This window comes from Ammospiza caudacuta, chromosome 7 (assembly GCF_027887145.1).
Source record: "Ammospiza caudacuta isolate bAmmCau1 chromosome 7, bAmmCau1.pri, whole genome shotgun sequence".
Classification (NCBI taxonomy): domain Eukaryota; kingdom Metazoa; phylum Chordata; class Aves; order Passeriformes; family Passerellidae; genus Ammospiza; species Ammospiza caudacuta.
Genome location: NC_080599.1, coordinates 1868626 through 1889386, shown reverse-complemented (window position 1 = coordinate 1889386; position 20761 = coordinate 1868626). Strand labels below are relative to the sequence as shown.

Here is a 20761-nt window from a genome sequence, read left to right as displayed (position 1 = left end):
GACTGGCCCCAGGCTGCTTACTTGTTCTGGCCTGGCAACACCCTTCTCCAGGAGCAAATCCAGCATGGCGGCAATGGTCTCATGATTGAGGAGCTCTGAGCGAGCTCTGAGCCCAGTGCCCATGGTGCTGGTCTCTTCCTGCCAAATGCTCCTGATGAAATCGCAAACGATCTGTAGGAGAAGGGCAAGAAGCCGGGGATGTTGCATGGAGTGCTGCACACACGGTGCTGGGCTGAGCAGAGACAGCAGGCCCAGCCCAGGTGGGGGTGGCTGCAGGTACCTGCGCTGTGCTGCAGAAGCGGCCACGTCTGCGCTCCTGCTCCTGTGTGCGCTCCAGGGCTGCATCTGGCAAAGAGCGAGCGCAGCCAGAGCTGAGGGGCTGCGGGAGAGGCCAGAGAACACAGCCCAGCCCTGCACTCCCCAGGCAGGGAGAGCCCCGGGACGCCCCAGGAGATGGAGCACGGCCCCTGCGGGGTATCTGCCCAGCCCCTCTTCCATCCTGTCCATGGGCATTTTCCCAGGGGATGGGATGGGATGGCATGGGGCCAAGTTGGCTGCAGTCTCCAGTCCTGCAGCCCAGCTCTGCCACTCACCCTCCTGCGGTGGATGGAACGGCACCGCCTCTTCATTCTCCTGTGATGGAGCAGCTCCAGGGCCTTCTTCCTCCTCCTCCTCCTCCTCCACAGTGGCCAGCTTGGGCACTCTCGAGGCTCTCTGGCGCCCCAGCAGTGAACGCAGCCGGTGCCGCTCCTGCAGGGCCTCCTGCGCCTTCCCTGCGGGCGGGACGCGGCGGTCAGCGCTCGGCCCGGGGCCAGCAACGGCCCCCGAGCGCCCCTCACCCGCCCCGGGCCGGCCATGCCCCGGCGTTCGCTCCCGGGAACGCGGCACGGGAGGCTCGGGGCCGGCGGCCGCGCTGCCGAGCGGCGGAGCTCGGGCCGGGGAAGCCGCAGCGGAGGCGGCGGGAGCGGCTGAGCCGCGTGCGTCCTCCGCGGGCGCCGGGAGGAGCTGGGGCCGGGACCAGGGCCGGGACTGGACCCTACCTCGGGGCCGGGGCCGGGCTCGGGCCAGGCGGAGCCGAAGGGCGGCGGTGCCGCCCCGGCCCCAGGCACCGATGCCCGCCCGGCAGCGCCACCGCCAGTAGGGCCAGAGCCGGGCGGAGGCGAGACCGTGGCGGGACGGCCGGGGCCGGGCTCGGGGCAGCCCCGCCCGGGGCCGGGGGCGGGCCGGGGGCATGGCCCGGCCCGGAAGGGGAGAGGGAGGCGGGGAGAGGAGAGGGACGCCGGGCAAGGACCCCGAGAGAAGGGTGCCCGACAGAGGGAAAGGGAGAGAGAGAGAAAGAGAATAAGAGAAAGAAAGAGAGAAAACGAATCTGGTTTTGCTGCTTTTAGCGCTGCTGCTGCCGCCGCTGCTGCTGCCGCTGCTGCCGCTGCTGCTGCTGCCGCTGCAACTGAAGCACCGGGGCCGTTCGTCCCCGTGTCCGTTCCCCGCTCGCCCCACGAGCCCCACGTTCGAGCCCCGCGCGCCCCGGGGACAGCCCCTCCGTCTGCCCAAACACGGGAACTTTGCAGCCTTGAGCCCGGATGCAGAGCCCTGACTCCTGCACGCTGGCATAGCGATCCCCTCGCTTGCTGCTGGGCATTGTCCTTGCTGAGGGTCAAACACTGCCGGGCCACCTTCCCTTGGGGTAGGATTCCTACCTGCACTTACACCTCCAGTGTTGCTTTCCAGTCAAAACAGGGGAAAGAAAACTCTGTGTGGCTCATGGTATTTTAGACCATCTAAAATCACTAAGTCACAGATCTTAGAGGTGCTATGCATCTTGAATTATGGGGATGGAGAAGTAGTGCAACATGGAAAAGGGGAGCATAGAAATAAATAGAAGAAAACATCTTGGATTGTTTCTTTCATTTTCATTTCCCTTCTGGAAAGCTGTTTCAGTTTTCCAGGAATCTTCTCCTGTCTGCTCTTCCCAAGAATCTCTCATGGAGAGCAAGGTGGAGCTTCGTTCACAAGACTTTCCATCAGGAAATTATGTTACTGGTGAAATTTTCATTGTGACTTTGTGCTGGTTTAGGGCAAATTTTGGGAGGAAATCTCCAAAAGGGGTCCGTCTAGAAAGCAAGTTCAAGCGGCCTCTCCCCCTACTAGTTCAGGAAAAGACTTCCCTTGAGAAAAGTTAAAAAACCCAAGTTTATTTCACAAGTGAAGTATTCACAAGCATGAAAAATGAATAATATTAAATAAAACCTCTGACAGTGCTGAAGAGATGGCAAATTCAAAAAGTCCTTTTTGTGGGTTGTAGTTGGCTCACTCGGTCTCTCCTGAGTCCCTCTGGTGCTGGAATGCAGCGTCCCAGAGCTCGGTGGGCCACAAGTGTGAGCTGCTGCCGGTGTTTGTCTGGGTTTTCAGTCCAGAGCAGGTTTAAACAATTCCAAGAGAAAGACAAGTCACAGTCCAAAGGAACTTCTCTGCCTAAGCTAGCTAAAACCAAATTGCTAGACGTGGGCTGTGAAGGCATCAGAATATTTCCAAATCTGGGCACTGGCAGTCCCAGCAACCACCAGAGCTGGATGGTGCTGGAGCCAGAACCTGCAAATTTCAAAATTATGGCTTTCTGTGCCAGCAAATCACTGGACTTGGGCTGTGCTGGCACCAGGTATTTTCCAAATCTGGGTACTGGGGCAGCAAACACAAGATGTGGTCGGTGCCAGAGCCAGTAGCAGCAAGTTGCCGGGTTTTGGCTTTCTGTGCCAGCAAATTGCTGCACTTGGGCAATTTCCCAGCACTGGGAAATTTCCAGATCTGGGCACTTGCGCAGCAAACACCCCATCTGGGTGGTGCTGGTGGCAGCACTGGGAAGCTGCTGGGTTCTGGCTTTCTTTGCCAGAAAATTGCTGCATTTGGGTTGTGCTGGCACTGAGAAATTGCCAAATATTAACTTTCTGTGCCAGGAAATTGCTGGAATTATGCTGTGCAGGCATCTGAAAAATTCCGGATCTGGGCACTGACGGTGTCAGCAAACACAAGATCGGAGTAGTGTAGGCACCAGGTATTTGCCTGGTTTTGCTTTCTTTGCCAGCAAATTGCTGCACTTGGGCTGTGCTGGCACAGGGAAATATCCAGATCTGGGCATGGGCGGTGCCATCAAACACCAGGTCTGGGTGGTGACAGTCTTGGCACCAGGAAATTGCTGCCTTCTGTCTTCTTTTTCCAAAAAATTGCTGCACTTGGCTGTGTTGGAATAAGAAATGTCCAGACTGGGGTACGGGCAGTGGCAGCAAACACCAGATCTTGGCATTGCTGGTGCCGGCAGTGGGAAATTGCCAGATTTTGGCTTTCTTTACCAGAAAATTGCTGGACTTGGCTCTGCCAGAACAAGGGAATTTCCAGATCTGGGCACTGGTGGTGGCAGCAAACACCAGAGCTGGGCAGTGCCAGGCCCAGTAATGTTGGAAATGAATTTGTAGAGAATTTTTAAGGTTTGATAGAAGGTTTCTATAGTATGTATACAAGTGTCACGATCTGTCCTTACAAACGGGTTTTGTGGTAGTTTGTGGGTTGATCTCAGAGTGCAAAAAACACCGACACGGTACAGGGAGTTGCTGCTATAACCAAAACAAATGTACCTTTATTGAATAACCACAGCAAAATGCATTGAGGAGGAACTGGGGGAAAAGCGAAAAATAAGGAAAAAGAGGGAGGAAGAGAAAGGAAGGTATAGAGCTACCAACTGTTTCACTAGGCCAGGACTAGACCCAGAGCTAAGCAAACTCATTCAGCCAGGTGACATTCTGTAACATCAGAAGCTGGCAACCATGAGGACTTGGCTGCCAAAGGTTACAGTTTGCACTGGGCCCAGAAGTGTTTTTCCCTAAGGCAATGCAAATTGAAATGTGAAGTTTAAAAGCTTCAAATGACTATGAAAGGAAACTGCAGAATAATTTCTGGAAGGGCATCATTGTCAATGATCATGCAGCCCACCAACAGCTGGAGCTGTATCCAGAATTGCTTCTTCCAGCTGGGCAGGAATTCATTCCACTGGCAAGCACTGGTCCATGGGAACAAATGATCCCCTAGCTCTGGGCTGAATTGTGCCCAGGCTGCAGTGCAGATTTGAGGAGCCCTTGTAACTTGTTATTGGCCTCCCAGTGCACTCATCCTTCTGCAAACAAGGTGCAAACAACACAGCTGCACTGCTGTCCCGGATAAATATACATACAGGTGACTTTGCCAAAGCAGTGCATCATTTCCCAGTGAAATACATGACCTCTTCTTACCTATGGAATTGTGATTGAAGACACCTGTGAGCCAGATCTGTGGGAGATTGCAAAGGAGCAAAGCTTTGGGATTTGGGCACACTTCTCTTGGTTTCTTTACTCAGGCCTTTGGTGAGCACAGAACACACCTAGGTAGAAAACCTTTGACTAGATAGGATCTTTTGGATCCATTGTCCCCCAAACATGTCAATGTGTGGCCCCGTTGTAATGCCAAGTAACAAAGAGCAGCACAAATGACACAAAGAAAACATGGCCAAAGAGGAAGAGGAGAGGCCCAATGAGGAAAGGATGTGGTGAGACACTGGCACACTGAATGAGCTGCACTCCCACAATCTCTAGGCTAGCAGGTGCTGGTCTCGCATTCTCCTCTTTATTTAAATTTTATGTTTTTAATTTACTTTTTTTTCATCATCAAAATAAAATATATCCAATTAAAAATATGTCACCGAATTTTAAAGATACAATCAAAACACAGTAATTCAAAACTACATCTAAAGATCAGAACATATGTACAGCTGTAACTATCAAGCCTAATGCATCAATCCTATTCTTCAAACACTCTTCACACAGACGGCAGCTTCTTCCTGAGCTTGGAGGAAAGAGAGCTCTTCTGGAGGGGAGGCGAGGACTTTGTGGGTGAGGGAACATGGGAAGTGTCCGGAGAAAACTTCTCGGTAGGACTGTAACCAGCCAGATCTGCAAAATGGAGACACAAAGTTTAACAGAGAGGCAAAATTTAACAGAGGACACCATGCAAACCTAAAGCATCTGAAGCTCCATATTTCATGGGACACATTTCCTGGAAATGTCCAAACAGCTGCACAGGGAAACATGCTCCTGCTGGCAGACACTGAGGCAGGCCAGGGCAAAACCCTGAGCCACTTGCCCAGAGCTGGCACAGGCCCAGCCTGGCCTCTGGGCTGCCCTGGGACAGCAGGGAGCCCAGAGCCCTGTGCTCTCCAGGAATGGCTCAGCTGCACATGCACCCTCTTGCTCCTCTGCCTGCCCCACAGCTCAGCAGCCCCACAGCTCCAGGGGCACTGGCAGCAGCACAGCTCCTTGCAGGGGCACGTGCAGGGCACAGCTGTTCCCTGGCAATGTGCACAGCCTCTCTGGGCTGCCACAAGATCCTTCCTGCCAGCAGAGATTGGCCCAGCTCCCCCCTCACCTCTGCGTGAGGCTGAGCCATGACTGCCCTTGACCTTGTCCTCCATCTGGAGTTGCTTCAGGCCCCCCATGCCATGACTAGGAAGGGCAATGGAGAGAGCAGAGGCAGATGCACACCCTTCCTTAGGATTCTGTCATTTTTGGCACAGCTCAAAAGGCAAATCCAGAGGTGTCCAACTCAGCGCTTCCTCAGCCTTCTGGAGAACATCTCGCCTTCACCAGCCCAGCATTTTGGAGAGGTTTTCCCGCACATGTGGAGGTTTGCTGGCAGCACATTCCTTCAGCTGGGTGCCCATCACCTTGCAGAGGGCAGAGGCCAGCTTGGTGGCCACGGTGCGGACGCTGGCGCTCCGCACAGGCAGCGCCTTGTTCTCCAGGCAGGACCAGAGCACGGGCAGGGCGTCGCGCTGGGCGACTTCAGGGCTCCTGGCATGAACCCCCTGCACAAGCACTGCCGGGACAGAGACACAGCTCCTTACCCACCAGCCTCACTACAACAAGGATCTGCCTCTGCTTCTGCTTCTTGCCAGCCTCTCTGGCCAAGATCAGCAAAGCACCCAGAGCCCCTTGGTCCAGAAACGGGCAAAGCAGCTGATCATCCTGGAAACAGAACCACCAACCCCTCAGCACTAATTGCTCCAACCAGAGCCCTTGTCCCTGTGGCATACTTCCTACCTTTACTAAATTATTTCACAATCTCTGCATAAACAATGAATGAAATGTCCAATTGCCTTTGATTTCCATTAAGAAGTTGTCTAAACCCACACTGAAGATTTGGAAATGCACCATAGAGAGGAAAGATGGAGAGATTTCTAATAAAAGGGATGATTCCATTTTTGTAACTTTGATGTCAAGTGCCAGATGCCTAATACAGCTCTTCCCTTTGCTGAGTGGCACACAGCAAAGGGCATGATTAGAACACACCTCAAAACTCCAGCCCACCAGAGATGGCTGCTGCCTGACAGCTGGATGAGAAACATCAGTGGCCAGCTGGGGTCTTTGGCAGAATGCTTTTGGGGCTTCCAACAAAGAGCTGTTTCAAACCTCAGAGTGTCTGAGAGAAGTACCCAGATCCCATTGCCTTGGCATTTGGGCATCTCCACATTTTAATGGCACTTCCCCTCCCAATGTTAATGGCATTTTTTCTTTTAATGTTCACTGAAATAGGGGCATAGAGAAAGAAAAATGCTACACAGGGGACTGAAATGTAACCAAAACACAAGTGTTTTCTCACATTGTCTCTGAAATCTCTCTGCCCATTTTCCTAACTGAACTGTATCAAACATAGACAAAAGCTTACTACCAACAGGCTTCTTGCAACAGGCAGATTTGGCTAAGAGATGAAAACCTGAAATGCTCTGGAGACCATTCTTATTTTCTGATCAGACAAAATGTTATCTAGCAGCAATTTAGTATTCTGTGGCGGAAGAGACTTCATTTTCTCTATGCTGTTAATCCACCAGCAGACATCAACATTGAAAGAGCTCCTGAAAGTACCCAAAACCAATTCTGCTAAGCAGGAAAGGGTAATGGTGCCCATTTTAAACTGGGAATTCATTTGAATTTAAATGCAATTAAAGACATCGGTGACTACTGAATGTGAGGAACAGGTGTCTGTTCCTGCTAAATCTCAGAGAGAACATCTGCTTTTTCTAAAGTAGTCCTAATTTATGGTTAATTCCTTTATTTGAAAAATAGATCAAAAGAACTGCTAAACTAAATGCCCTATTGCTGGAGACCTATATTGTTCAAATGCTCTTTAAAGGGCCTTTGACATTCCCAATCGCTGAACATGCCCTTTTGAGATTCCTAATGAAGACACAAAGTGTATTAAACCTTGCATTCAAAGATGTTGGCATAATTAGCAGTGGATTTAGCCCCAGTTAAAGCAAGGCTATCAACCATCTTCTCTACTATATATTGAGATTATCCTTTTTCCATTCCTTGGCTATTGCTGACACAGCAAGCTCCTCTGAGGAATCAATTATCAGCTGCATTTGTAGCATTTTGGGCAGCGCTGACACAGGCAGACACTGTTTGCACACCCTGAAAGGCTCAGTCCAAGGCCCCTCTGACAGCACAGGCAGGGAGCCTCAGCACTCTGCTTCTGTCCCTGTGCCCCAGAGGCTGCCTTGCACTAAACCCTTGCCTCTGGTACCTCTGTTGAGTTCTGGCCTAAGCTGTGACCCCCAGGCTCTGCACGGTTCAGCCTCAAAACTTTCCAAGAGAACAACAAGAATTCTGTGAGGACAAAACAAACTGATGCCCTGAAACAGCATTTGCCACCATTTCCCCTCAAAGATCACAGATGTCCCCAAGCTCCCCAGAGAGGAGCCAGCTGGGGCATTTTTAGCCCTCCCTTTGCTGGAGGTGGTTCTGGGATGCCCCAGTGAGAGCTCAGCCCCAGGCCGAGCGCCGCCCCCATCTCAGGTGCTGCCCAGCTCTGCAGCAGCCAGGGAAAACGTGCCAAACCCACCTGCCTTGGCTATGGGGCAGCAGGGACAAGCTCAGCACCTCCTGGTTTGGAGGAGCTGCTCTGCTGTCTGCTCACAGGCATTCCCTGTAAATGCTCCCTGGGAAGAGCTCTGGGCTCAGAAGGGGAGGCCAAACCTGTGATACGCTCGGTGACATCCAGCAGGGCTTGGCCACTCAGGTGATTCCATTGGTAGCTGAACTCTTTCAGCAGTGACACTTTATCTACAAGGGAAACACACGTTTCTGCTCACTTTTCTCAGGTCATAGGAGAAAGGACAGGGCCAACCCCATTTTATAAAATTAAGCACATTTCTGCAGATGTTTGAATCCTATTCTTCTTTCCTTCCAGCATACTTGGCAGGGTTTTAAATTCCAAAAGAAAAGCTCTCCTTTCACATTTGTAAATCCAAACTTGTCTGGTGTAGCAGGAGCTGTGTTAAAACATTTCACTTCAGGGACCTCAAGAGTTCAGTCACATGGAAGCAGTGGAAAGGTTTTGCATCCCAGAGCACAAAGGAAGAGCCCCATACTTGGGACACAGAAAGGCACTGAGTCAGGCAGTTCCTGACTTCACAGAGCAGCTGGGGAGGAGAAAGTGGAAGCTCCCCTTGAAGACCTGCCTCTTCAACACTCCTTTTTTCAGCCCTATTTTCCCAGTGCAGCATTCTCAGAGCTGACATAAATCTGTGTGGCAAAGGAATTTACAGCAGCCCTTGCCTATGTAGTTAATTGCTGTGGCCATCTTGCCCCACGCAAAACAACATTTTGAACAAGGCATCATTGACAGCTGGTTTTATACCTGTTTGTTCTAAAGAAATGAACTTGGTGAATCACAAGTTCCCCTTTGAACATAGAAGACAAAGAAGAAAAGTGGAAAATAGGCAGCTAATGCCTCTAATGTAGAGCCTCCCAGGTGGCTGCTCTGCAGAGCTCTGATGGGTCAGTGTCCCTTCATGCCAACAGCAAAGCTGTTCACTTGGGAAGTCAGACGGGGCCCAAGCAAACTCCAAACCCCCTTTGCCTCTGAACTGTAGCAGAGCTGCAGCCCAGGACTTGCTCTTCAGACAAGCAGCACAGAGCCAAGGGCTCCTGGGACTGTTGGGAAATGCTGATCCCATTCCAGCCTGTTGGGGATGGTGCATAAGGACTGCACCTGCACAGCCTCTGGTGGGTGTCAGCTGCAGTGTTCCACAGACAAGAGCAGCTGTCAAGGCACTCAGTGCTCTCTTGTGCAGGAGAGACAGAGACGAAGCTGAGGAGAGTCCCTGCCAGGGCTCAGCCTTACCCAAATGAGCAGTGGATTCTCCCAGTGCTTTCACAGCTGCCCCACGAACCCTGGGACCCTTTGAGTTCAGGTTCTTTGTTATTCCCTCCACCAAACCAATGATCACCGGGTTGAAGGCATCTTTCAGGGCTCCTGTGATTTCAGCCAGCACATCCAGCACCCTCTGCTTCACTTTCTTGTGGCTGTCAGATATTCTCAGGACAAAATAATCAAAAATCTGTGAAGAGAACAAGCAAGGTGAAAGCTGGATTCAAATGTCCTTGTTTGAAGAGTGGCTGTAGCAGTCAGCAATGTCAAAGATGAAAGTGATTCTTTCTGTCAGGTCAGCACTCGATTGCACAATGTCACTGTTTCCTGGGGGCAACTCACTGGAATGGTGGCAAAACCTCATGCTGGTTGAAAGATTTTCTTCTGTTTTTAAGAGGTTTGGCTAGGGACAGAATAGTTCCTATGGTATTTCTCTCCATCTATAAATCATTAAATTAATTCCATTTATTAATGCTAAAGAGTACATTGGCTTTGAATGGAAGCAGATGTTTACAATGTCCGGTTTTCTATACAGTTGCCTCAAGTACTGAGGGCAATTATGATTTTGCCAAAACTATGGCTGGAGGAGATCTAAGTTTTCTTTTGTTTGTCTCAGAGCCAGTGTCTGGAGAAGTGCAGGGCTCTGATCAACTCTTCCAGGATCCAGACCATTTCTCTAAGTAACAGGTGGACTTCTGAAATGTAATGTGCTGTACAGCTCTCATTAGAGCAGGTTCAGTCCCTTGACAGCCACATTATCAGGCACCTTTTGCTGGAAAAAGGGAAAAAGCAGTTACTGGGAGGAGAAGGCAGAGATGAGTCCTTAGCTGTTTTCCTCCTTTTCCAAAGAGAAAAACAGACCCCCAAGAAGGGTGAGCACTGTCTTTACCAAGAGGAATAGGAACAAGGAATGAGTAGCCAGAGCTGTGCCTGTGTAAGACAAGATGGAGTATATAGAAGTGTTCTCATAAAAAGCAACTGGGTTTAAACCAACCCAGCCTGATACTTCTCTTCCCTGTGCAAACCCATTTTTGGTCTAGAGAACAATTGCCATGCTTTCAGGGGCTGGATTCCCTTCACTTCAGCAGCTGGGAGTAGGAGAGAGCAGCAGTTACACCAGCAGAAAATTCTGCCATCATCTGATGAACAGCATCAATAGGCACCTGCCAGACAAATACAGCCGGACTGAAATAACTTGTCCTGAAGCCTGGACCTGAATTACATTTGTCTGGCTAAGAGGGACCAGAGTGTCCCAAACAGCCAGGACAGAGTGCCAAGACACACTGAATTAACTTTGCTGCTACAGGCTGAGGAAAGGAGCTAAAGGAAAGGAGAAGTGAAGATACCCTACATACTTGGGCAATGTTAGTGGAGATGAGCTGGGGGCTGTTTTGCACAGGTCTAGGAGGAGTTCCACTCCTTCCATCCGTGCCTGAAACCCCTTGGCTTCCAGGAGATGGTAAAGCTTCTGGAGCAGCTCTGTTTCTTCCACAGCTGGAGGTGATGTGACCTGGGCTTTTGCACAGTGTAGGAGGTGTCCATCAGAGGGAGATTTCACCCTGGAAAATAAAACCAAATGAGGACCTGTTGGTTATAATTATCGTAGCATGGCATCCCCGTCGAGGAAATAATTAGCATGGGCTCCATGATTCCAGAAGGCTGATCAATTGCTATGCTATGCTATGATAGAGACAGACCAGACTGGTCAATTGAATCCAAAACACCATCACCAGTGGCCAATTAAGAAATTACCCTTTGGTAAACAAATCTCCATATCACATTCCACATGTTCACAACAACGGGTGCAGCAAGTGAAGATAAGAATTGTTTCTCACTCTTTTCTCTGATCTTCTAATATCCTTCCCCAGGACAATGCCTGGCAAAGTTGTGCCTGCTGCTCTCTATGGAGAGAGCTGCAGCCACAGACAATACCTTCAGTTAATTGTGAGCAAAACATCTTGAGCAGCTTTCCTAATCATGTGATTTCAAGCTGGAAAATCATGAGGCTCTGAAGAACAACCTGGACCTCAAGATAATCATTACGGCAGACAATCTGCAAGTGACATTCTCACCACTGCTCACTCAGGAAAACCAAGGATGAGATGCATCTGATCTATCTTCAGATGGCTGCCAGGGCACACAGGTCACATTGCTTTGTGGAGAAAGAGAGACACTACTGCCAAGTTTAAATGCCTCCTCATGTGGGACGTGTGTGTCTTAGAATAAGGGAACTCATCACTCTGGAGAAGTGTCTCTACAACCAGGCATGACAATCTGGAAAAGTAGCTCAGATGCATCTGAACAGATAAACAGGGCCATATTTGAAGGATTCAGAAAATCAGTAAGAGAGATAAAAACAAAAGCCAGACATCCCAGAACTACACTCACATTTCATTTGCTTCCCTGGAGACCAGATGCACAGCTTCACAACCCCACTGGGAACAATTCTCCTGATCAACCTGTCTCTTCCATGAGCACAGGAAGATGCCAGCTGTGCTACTGAGGCATGTGGTCACTTTCCTGCCACTGCTGAGCAGGACAGAGCTAAATAAACCCCCTCTGCTATCAGAGGAGAACAGGTACAAGTAGCTCTGCAACTGCCATGAAGAGACAGCAAGGAGCAAATTCCTGTCTTAAATGCTGATTGCAGCACAGGGGGCAATAAACCAAACATGCTGTCCATCAAGCAAATTACATGAAGGACAAGAATACCAAGGCATAAAGTCCACATTCAGACACCCGTTGACTGAAGTTGTTCAGGAATTGCCTTGCTACTTACTACCCAAACTTGGTACCGTTTAAAGGAAAGAACCATGATTCAGCCAGGCCAAACCTCACAGATGAGAACTGCATCTTTGTGGAAGGGCATCTTGCTTCCAGACTGAGATTTCTCATCAAAACACCCATCTGAAAATGACTCCACTCATATGAAAAAAAGCCCTGTTTTATAGGGGCCTGAGTAAATATATGTATGGCAGTAAAAGATCTCTGTATTGCATAAGTGACCCTGCCCTGATTCTAGTTATTGTAAATGGGCTGCAGCTGTGATGTCCTTAATTGGGCAGCAGCTTTGGCCCGTGGAGGTAGCTGGGATAAAAGGGGGTGAGGCATTCATGGAGGGATGCAGAGGAGCCCTGGCTGGGAAGCAACAACAACACTGCTGTGAAGAGCTGCTGTGAGAAAACCACCCAGAAGGTATGAGACTCTGGAAATATGATATACAACACTCTGATTAGAACACTGCTTGAATTTACTTGTCCCAAGTCAGGCAGCAGAAACTTGGCCTTCTCCCAGCCTCCACAACACTGCCCTTGCCACTGCACTGGATCGTCTGAGCTGAAGCCAATGGGTATCTTTTTGTCTCTCCATTTTTGTGGACACCCCTCCAGAGAAGTTGTGTTCAGCACAATGCACAAGTAGACATTTTTTATCCTAGAGCATTTGTAGGGAAAGGAAACAATCTGTGGCATTGGTCATCTCTGCCAGACAGTTTTTCCTGAGGAAGAGGCATGTAAAGCTTGTCATGTGCTTTGTCACATCTGACAAAAGTGCTCAGTACCGTTTGCCAGCAGACAATGTGGCCTGGGGCTCCTTTGAGCCATTGTTCCTCTCCTTCACCGGCTCCTTGACAGATGGGCCTTCAGCCTTCTGGTTTTCCATGCCCTACAAAGAAACAGAGAAACCCCATCAATCTTTAGAGTATGAAACAGGAAATTCCCTGTTGAAAACACAAGTTAGAACCAGGATCACTGCTACCAAGGCTTAGGGAAACATTTCCTAACTTAGAGATGGAAACAGACCAGAGATTCAGTGATGCCAGCTCTTTGTTTTCAATAGCCCAAGGCAGGTTATGGGTGCTACCAGACTGAGCAGCAGTCTAAAATCCCAAATTCCTTAGTCTTGACCATAAATGGGAGTAATGCAAACTGGTAGGCAACAAGTGTTTGTAAAGCAATCAACAGAATAAATTGGACTCTTTTGGGGGGGTTGGCCCATTGTGTTGGAAGTCAATTTGGTTCAACACTCACTCTCCTTGCTCCTGCACAAAGGCAGGCTCCCTTCTGTAATGTCGATACCAAAATATAAAATCCTCCCCCAAACAAACAAAGGATTTTCCACTCGATGCTGCTGAATTCACCAAGCTTCTTCCAGCTCCACATGGCTTGACAGCAGGGCAGTATTCCCAAAAGACAGACAGTCATTGTAGTAACTAGGATTGACTTGGATATCTTTCGTAAATTTGGGAATTTTCTTGGCACTACTACTTCCAGTGGCCTTTGCAAAGACTCTGTTATCTACAGAAGCACAATTCTCACTTAATTGCTTTACAGGGAGCAGAGTAGGGAGAGCATGGTGGGGGCTTACACTTAAATGTAAACCCATTTTCTCCTCTTTCCCTTTCCTCTTTGTGACCGATATTGAAAATATTCAAAACCCCAATTTTTCCCTAATAATATCAGTTCCTTTTTTGTCTGCAGATGAACAGGCTGAGGATTAACAGCTCATTCCCAGGAGCAAAATGATTCAGCAGAAGAGGAATGAGCTAAAGACAGATTTGGTATGTTTGATTTCATATTAGCAGAGGCAATACTTGCAGAAAGGAGACATTTCTCCTGCCAATCACTTACTTTCTTCTTATTTCTTGTCAGAATATCTTCCAGGTCACGGGGGGAAAGAGATTGTTCCAAAACTGTTTTAAATTGTTGATGATTGAGCAACATCTTCACCATCTCCTGTCCATAATGCCTAAGGAAGGAAGGAATGAAGGAAGGAAACAAAAGAAAAGTGAACAAACACAGGAAGAGCGTTACCAGAAGAGACTGATACCTTAAACTCATCAGGTGCAATCCCTGCATAAGAAGGCATTGCCTACTCAGCAAAGAGGGAGATTTACCTCACTGGACACTGCACAGTGCTGTCAGCTGAACACAAGAGGCAAGAGGAGAATGTGGGGCCACAGAAAAATACCATTTCACTCTGAAACTGGGGGTGTGCTTCTGTGGCATCAAAGGATCCCAGGGAACAAGCAAAACACATCTGCTTTGTTGTCAAAGCTTATTAGCAGTGTCTTGCTGCCATTGCACAGTAATTTGCCTTTCTTTAACTGGCAGGGAAGCCAGGACAAAACACCTCATGCATCCTATTGATTATTCTACATTATGTGTATGCACAGGGACAGCTAGTTGCTCTGCTAGTTGCTCTTGGCAGCTATTAATTGGAATTTCATCACCAAAGGGGTTTTTTGTGGTTTGGGTTGATTTTGCTACTAGGAAACCACAGTTTTCTTCAAGAAGAAATGTGGAGCTCACTGAGCCACAGATAACAGCATTTTAGAAATCTGCAGAACAGGTTTAGAAAGACTGAATATGTTGGCTAAAGACCCCTGATATATTTCTAGGCAAGTCTGAAGTTAATGAGAAATGGATGTTTGGGATCCTTCAGTGATGAACATCAGCCAACACTTTGTCTTTTTCTTGTGCACCTAAGGCCAAACAAAAGTGTTGGACTGGCTGATCTGAGATCTTTTGATCTCAGTAAAGAATCCTTCAAGCCACAGGAAAAAGGTGGCAATGCTCCTTTTTGCTGGCCAACCTCAGGTTTCCCAGCACAGCCATTTGCCCAGGCAGCCCAGAGCAGTGGTCACAGTGCCAAGGCTGACAGAGCTCAAGAAGAGTTTGGACAATGCTCTCAAGCACATGGAGTGACTCTTGGGGTCACTGCACATGGCCAGGAGATGGACTCGATGACCCTGATGGGCCCTTCCAACTCAGCATATTCCATGATTCTATGGCCCTTATTCACACGATGAGGTAACTTCATATTCCCTTTAGTTTCCACTCTTGTGTGGTTTCACCTTTACAGCCAGACACAAAACGGTTTTCTTGTTTTGGGAGGTGAAATGAAGATCATTACTTGTGTCCTTGTGGCAGTCCTGAGCAAGCTTCCCTGCCACGTGTGGCAGCCTCTCAGCCCTGGGGGTGCCTGCGAGCTGGGTGACTCCAATTCTCTCCACCAGGGACAGGAGGAGTTGGGCCGCACACTCGCGCACCGGGGCGGGGCGGCTGCTGGGGAGGAGAGAGCAAACCCTGGGCACAGGGACAAGGAGCAGCGGCAGCGCCGGCCTTGGCCAGAGCTGCTCCCTGCCCTTGCTGGGGGAAGGAGCCCGGGCTCTCCCTGCACCTTCAGACACCTGCACAAGGCTCTGTCCTCAGCTAAACACAAAGGTAGCATTGCACACTAGGCCTGCCTGCACGGAAGAGGGAGGAATTCAGTCTCGCTGCACTGTCTGATACTCAGTTTCTTTCACAGTATTTACTCGGAGAAAGATTAAAGAAATAGATGACATATGAATAATTTAGAAATTAAGGACAATTGATGCTGACCCATCAGAGGGCACCCAGTACACAGAGCTACAGCAGGACTGAGGCTCTTTCCAGCCATTTATCCCCAAATCTGCAGACCTTTGGAAAACAACAAATGCAGGGAAAACACATGGTGGGCTGTGAAGTTGCAGAATATCCAGCAATGCAGCCTGTTTCTTCTGTGGGGCTTGGCAATGGATCCATCTGAATGTTTTACCCTATTGCAAAGCTGAGGAAAGGGTGGCAGGCAGTTTAGCCAGGCTGTCCTGCTCTAGAGAGTGTCTCTTGGGAACTATCAGGCCCAGCACCAACATTTAAGGCAGCATTTGCTCCAACTGTCCCATGGCAGTCAGCCTGTGAAGGTGCCTGTAAAGTGATTCATCTTCTCAAGGCTAACATGAAACATCAGTTGGCGTAGAAAGTAGAGCTCTAAGCCAGGACAGTCATACAAGACTCCCTTGGCAGGAGCTGCACCTGCTGTGCAGGCTGTGCCACACCCAGCAGATTGTCCCCCATGTGCTCCACGCCCCAGCAAGTACCCTCCTCATTTCCCAAGTTAGTGGCATCATGAGGAGACATGGTTTTCCCAGGGCCTCTGTGGTTAGCACTGTGAAATACCAAACACTGCCCACAGCTGCAATTGCAATTGTCCCTCTGCCCACAAAAGCACAAGGCTCTATCCTCTGCCTTTGCAGGCACTTTCCCTTCCCCATCAGTCACCACATCTAGGAAAATCTGACAGACTGGGAGAACTCCAGGGAGCAGCAGGAAGCTGAGTCAGAGGAGCTTTAGTTTGGATATCAGGAAAAAGGGTTTTTCACCCAGAGGGTGGTTGGGCACTGGAACAGGTTCCCCAGGGCAGTGGTCACAGCACCAAGCCTGACAGGGCTGAAGGAGCATTTGGACAGCAATCTCAGGCACTTGGTGCGACCCTTGGGCTGTTCTGGGCAAGGCCAGGAGCTGGACTCCATGGTCCTGATGGGCCCCTTCCAACTCCCCATATTCTACACTTCTGTGATTCTGAGAACTGATGGGCTGCAGGAGGGCAGAAATAGGTGACGAGAGGACAGAAGTGAGGTTGGTTGGAGAATCAAGTCACTGAGTTCATAGAAGATGCAGGATACAGGACCCTTCCCTCCAACCATTCCCATTCTCTGTCTCATCCCTTCTCCCTCCCACACACACAAAGGTGAAGAATATCACTAAAAGAAGAACCTACTTGACTCCCATGTCCATGAGAGCAGTCATTGCTCGTGCAGGAGTCACATTCTCCACCAGGATCCCCAGGGTCTGACTGGCTGCATTCTGAACAAATTCTGGGGAGCTGGAAACCATCTGGAGAAGGACCTGAGCGCCCTCATCCACCTCAGAGTCCATGTCCTTCTTCAAGGTCACAGAGAGCTCTCCCAGAGTGACAATGGCAGAGCAGGACACCTTGGAATGGAGGTTGGTCACCTGGGGAAGCCATGAGGGGAAACATAAGAATCACCTTGGAAAGAAAACCAGTTGCCTTCAGGAGAAGTCCCAGGAAATGACAACACATCCCATTGTGTCCAGGGGAACATACAAGTACAGGAAGAGCTGGAGAGCACAAGCACAGAAAGGCACTTACTCTGGCACCAATTTTTCTGGCCTCAGACCTGCTCACTGTGGGCCTAAAATAAAAATTTCATTCAGTGTTCTACTTAACACTTCTAAAATGTCCACAGCTTTCATTTTAGGCCCTTTTACTCTAAAATTAAAGCAAGGGCTGCTTTCAAATCATCAAGGCACACGTCATAAAGATAAAAGAGTCAGGTGCTCCTGTTCCAAAAAGCAACACCAGCAGTTGAAGCACTCAGCCAGGAAACAGAAAACACAGGCTCAGGTCTACAGAATAATTTGCAGTGTTGAATTACAGCTTGGGCAGAAACTGGCACTCTGGGAAATAACATCATTAGTGTCTCAGTTTCTGCATTTGCACTCAAAGATGAGTGTCAGATACCCGACCTGCCAGTAAATACAGCTGCATGTGCCCACAGATCCTACAGATAGCTGACAGAAATTGGAAATCTCAGGTCTAAAACCAGAAATGAAGGCAGACCCTGAGCACACATGGAGATGAACAAGCACATACCTACTCTACCCACCGTGTATGAAGTATGGGGGACAACTCAGAACAATGTTCTCACCTCGCTGGTAACTGCCAAGCAAACCTCACAGAGGCTTCAAAGCAGGACCTCTGAATGGGACCCAGCCAGGTGTTGGATGGTGAAGAGTCCCTTCTTGTTCAGCTCCCTGAAAGGCAGAAGATTGATTTTTCTCTCCACCAAGGCAGCACCCTCTGAAATGAGCAGCACTGGGACAGGTACATAGAGGTGTCAGGGATGGGCATGGGCGTTTGGAGCCTGCAGTTGCTCCTCAGCTTGGCCCCTCTCCTGCAGAGGCTGGTCCAGGCCAACACTTGGGTGGTGCTCCGGGGCCTGGAGCCAGGGGTGAGGTACCACATCTGTACCAGCTTTGCAGCAAGCCCGACGGTACCTCCATGGACGGCGTCTGGGGGCCCTGGTCGCAGGCTCTGGCTGCAGAGACCCCCCACTCCTCCGGTGAGCAGCCATCCCCTCTGCAGGGTGCTGGCAGCAACAGCAGGGAGGCACCCACGCCTGGGGCTGCAGGGGTGGGGGTCCTGTTGTAGCAAGGTGTGACTACCAAGTTTTGGGGGGCCAAGGGGAAGCAGCCCCCTCCCTATTCTGGCTCTCCCTGCCCAGGAGACATCGGGCTGTGCTGCAGAACCCCTGACCTGCGGCACATGCGCTGCAAGTGGAGCTGGGACCCTGCAGAGCCCCACAGCTCCCACCAGCTCCTCTACCGGCCACCTCCGAGCGGGGCTGGCACAAGGTAAGGGGCATGGCAGGCAGGTGGCACCCATGCAGGCACATCCCAGAGACCACTGGTCCTGCTGTGTCCCAATATCCCACACTGGGGCCCTTGCCCATGCCCTGCTCTGTCCTGCCCTTCCACCACCAATCTCATACCCCCTCACCACATTGCACCTCCAACTACAAGCAGCAGTAGCTTTCCTGGGGAAGAGCAGGAGGAATGCTGGCTGTGGGTATGCTTTGGTGAGACTGACTGGCTCCCCACTCCTCCCACAGGGAAGATGCATGGCAACAGTGCGAGGAGGTAAGCAGGGGGGCACAGGGCACCTATGCCTGCACCTTCCAGCCCAAGGCTGGCAGTGCCATCTGTGTCCTGGTGAATGTCACCAGGACCCACATGCTGCCCACACTCAGCTACTTCAAGGAGCCCTTTTGGCTGCACCAGGCTGGTGAGTGCCAGTGCCACCGCAGCCCCTGCTTGGCTCACAGGGGACACAGTGTCCCATGTCCCGTTTCACAGGAGCGACAAATGCCTATCCCCAACACCAGCAGTGCTCACAGATGCCCCACAGCTTGTGCAGGCAACAGCGTCACAGGGCCGGCTGAGCCTGCAGTGGCTGCCGCCCCTGGAGCTGCCTGCAGAGCAGCTGGACTACCAGGTCCGCTATGCCATGGAGAACAGCCATGACTGGAAGGCAAGGCCTGCCCAGGAAACCCCGAGCAGCGCTGCCCCCCTCCGCTGCTGACACACGGCAGGCGCGGGGTCGGGCCAAGCGGGACCCGCCCCTTGGTGCCAGCCCACAGCAGCCCTGCCTCCAGCTCGGCTCTGCCCCGCAGGTCCTGCAGGTTCCGCGAGCAGCGAGGAAAGAGGTCCTGGACCTGCGGCCAGGCTCCCGCTACCCCGCGCAGGTGCGGGCCCAGCCCAGCGGGCCGTGGTACCGGGGCAGCTGGAGCGCCGGGCCCAAACCCGTTGTGGTCGATGCCATGGCTGATGCGGGTAAGGGGCAGGGCTGGAGGCTGCGGCCACAGGAGCCACACGGCTGACGGCAAGAGGCGGACAGTGCTGGAAATGGGGAGGGGGGCACGGGGCAGGGGGCTGCGAGGGGCTCAGAGATGGTGGCTCTGGGAAAGGCTACAGTTCCGGCATTCCTCCTCTGATGCAGGCTGGCTCATCCCCAGTGTTACGGTGGTGCCGCTGCTCTTCTCAGCAGCGCTCCTGGGGCTGCGCTGCACCTTCCCCTCCCTCTACAGGTAAGGGCTGTGCCGGGGGCAGGCGGGGGGGTCCAGCACCAAGCCTGGGCACCTTGCATGGGGCATTAGGGCACCTCAAGTCTGAGGGTCAATTCGATGCCCCTTCCTGCGTACCCAGCAACATGAAGTAGAAACTCTGGCCGTCCGTTCCTGAGCTGCACCGTGCTCTGGGCAGCTTCCTCCAGGAAAGCAGCAAGCATGGCCAGGTGAGTGGGTGGGCAGAGCGGCTCAGCTGCTCCCAGGGGCAGCTTGAAGGGCAGCCCCTACCCCGTCCACTCCATGTCCCCCCAGGCCAGCGCCTTCGACAAGCAGCTGCCGGAGGAGGCCACCCTGCCTTGCCTGCTGGAGGTGCTGCCCGGCCCGCGGCGTGAGGCGGGCCCGCCGCCGGAGCACGCTGGGGGCTGCCTGTCTAGCACCGACATCGCCAACCAGTCCTACCTGCTTATGGGTGGCTGGGAGCCGCAGGCAGCCACGACCGCCCCCATCCCGCCATAAACTCCTGTTCCCCCCAAGCCCCCGCCTGGTCCCTCCTGCACCGCCGCGCCCCCAGCCCGGATCGCCCCGCCTTAACAAGAACGCCCCGCTCTGGTCCCGCCCCCGTTCCTGCCGCCTCACTTCACGCGCGGAGCGCTCCGCCCCGTCCCGCGGCTCAGCCAATTGCTTTGCATCGCGCCGCCGTCACCGGGCAGTGCACGGCCGGTGGGTGTGAAGCGGCCAAGCGCGGCCCCGTCCGCCCGTCATTTGAAATGCTGCGGGGCGGGCGAGCGGCGGCGGCGCCGTGGAGGTGAGCGTGCCACAGGGCCGGAGAGGCGGCCTGGAGGTGCAGTCCCGAGCGGGGAGGCTGTGGTGAGGCGGGCAGGGGAAGGGAGAATGTCGCTTATTGGAGGGAGCCCCAAAGAGCAGCTGGAAGAGGTGCCGGCTGATCAAGGAGCCCCGAGGAGCGGAGGGAGGGCGTATCGGCTGACGGAGTGTCCCGAGGAGCAGCTGGGGAGAGTGGGGGTGTGCGTTGGCGGGGAGGAGCGGCCGGAGCGCTTGCACGGTCCGGTGGTGGGGAGGCCG

The 20761-nt window shown here is 51.8% G+C and overlaps 1 pseudogene; it reads left to right on the top strand.

Moving 5' to 3' along the window:
• The first annotated feature begins 17693 nt into the window (after positions 1-17693).
• LOC131560156 (thrombopoietin receptor-like) lies at positions 17694-20197 on the top strand (annotated as a pseudogene).
• Positions 20198-20761: the final 564 nt, after the last annotated feature.